The sequence below is a fragment of the Limulus polyphemus genome, unplaced genomic scaffold, assembly GCF_000517525.1.
Source record: "Limulus polyphemus unplaced genomic scaffold, Limulus_polyphemus-2.1.2 Scaffold616, whole genome shotgun sequence".
In the NCBI taxonomy this organism is placed as follows: Eukaryota; Metazoa; Arthropoda; class Merostomata; order Xiphosura; family Limulidae; genus Limulus; species Limulus polyphemus.
Genome location: NW_013666226.1, coordinates 231,019 through 231,497, shown reverse-complemented (window position 1 = coordinate 231,497; position 479 = coordinate 231,019).

Genomic DNA, 479 nt, shown 5'->3' with positions numbered 1-479 from the left:
CGCCAACTCTTGGGCTACTCTTTTACCAACGAATAGTGGGATTGACCGTCACATTATAATGCCCCCACGGCTGAAAGGGCGAGCGTGTTTGGCGGGACGGAGATTCAAACTCGCGACCCTCAGATTGCGGGTCGAGCGCCCTAACCACCTGGCCATGCCGGGCCCATTTTTCATTGTTGAGTTATTAATATATTAATCTATAATACAAACTGAACAACTTACAGGATTCCTGCCAACGTGATTATATTATAAATATTTTTCAACTAAATTTACTTATCATTTCATTGTGCATTTTACTTTTTTAGAAAACAACTTGATCACCTCGCTGTTATTCACTTTTATATACAAGCCAAAAGTCATCGCATGATATTTGCATTGCCCTGCTCGTTCTACAAGTTTCGATAAATGCCTAAAACGTTCTTAATGGTTTGTACGCGTTAAAAAAACTCATTCAGTAATTAGCAGCTATGACATTCCAC